General features: G+C 42.0%; 1 non-coding gene across 1 annotated transcript; it reads left to right on the forward strand.

Moving 5' to 3' along the window:
* Positions 1–364: 364 nt before the first annotated feature.
* On the forward strand, positions 365–471 carry LOC113781805. The gene has a single exon (XR_003469710.1). It is a non-coding gene; the product is annotated as a small nucleolar RNA R71 (small nucleolar RNA).
* The last annotated feature ends 627 nt before the right edge of the window (positions 472–1,098 follow it).

The following is a 1,098-nucleotide window of genomic DNA, read 5'->3' on the forward strand; positions in this document are numbered from 1 at the left end:
TATGTTCACTTGTTCAGCCCTATTCTCTTACAACAAAGGGCATGAGTCAGTGGGATGGCCCACATTTGTGCAAATTCTACAGGCCTTTGTTTTGTGCATGTTTCCCACAGCTAATTATCGAACAAAAGATGTTAGCTCCGATATCTATTGCTGAATGGACGACGTCTCTACCTCGCTGACCCTACGGGTATTGTTACTCTCACGGAAGCCAAACTGTTGAGAATTCTCTGCCATCGATTCAATGAGTAGCCATGCTTCCCTTGGTGTCTTGTTCGCCAACGCTCCCCCACTCGCAGTATCAATGATACTCCTATCGGACGCCTAGAGTCCCTCATAGAAATATTGGATAAATAATTGTTCACTAATTTGATGCTGTGGGCATCTAGTGCATAACTTATTGAACCTCTCCCAATAGTCATATAAGGATTTTCCAAGATATTGCTTAATGTTGCATATCTCTTTCCTTAGACTTGCAGCCCGGGATGCAGGGAAGAATTTTTGTAAAAATTTCTTCTTAAGTTGGGTCCATGTTGTGATACTACCTGCGGGTAAGTAGTATAACCAATCTTTTACTGCATCCTTGAGGGAGAAAGGAAAGGCCCTGAGTTTGATCTGCTCCTCAGTAATTCCTGAGGATTTCATACTGGAACATAGCACATCGAACTCCTGGATGTGTTTATGGGGCTCCTCACCTGAGAGGCCATGGAATGTGGGTAGGAGGTGAATTAATCCTGACTTCAATTCGAATGAGGTATTTTCAGCCAAAGTTGAGAATGTGATGCACAAAGGCTGCTGGGGTAATTCTGGAGTAGCCAACTCCCTTGGTATTCTTGCAATCGCCATAGGGATATTCTCTTGGCTTGGGTCACTTAAATTTTCACCACTCAAATTTGTTGACTCAATCTCAGGATCCAATCTCTGAGAGGCAATGCTAAATTGCTCATTCCTGAGTTGTCTGGTCTCTTTCCTAGTTTAGCGCGCAGTCTTTTCTACTTTTGCGTCAAAATTAATTCACCTGTACGAGAAGAATGATGCATAAATTAGAAAAATGTCAGACAAATCCAAAATGAACAACTTAGAAAGAAACAAAATTAACCA

This window comes from Coffea eugenioides, chromosome 8 (genome assembly GCF_003713205.1).
Source record: "Coffea eugenioides isolate CCC68of chromosome 8, Ceug_1.0, whole genome shotgun sequence".
NCBI lineage: Eukaryota > Viridiplantae > Streptophyta > Magnoliopsida > Gentianales > Rubiaceae > Coffea > Coffea eugenioides.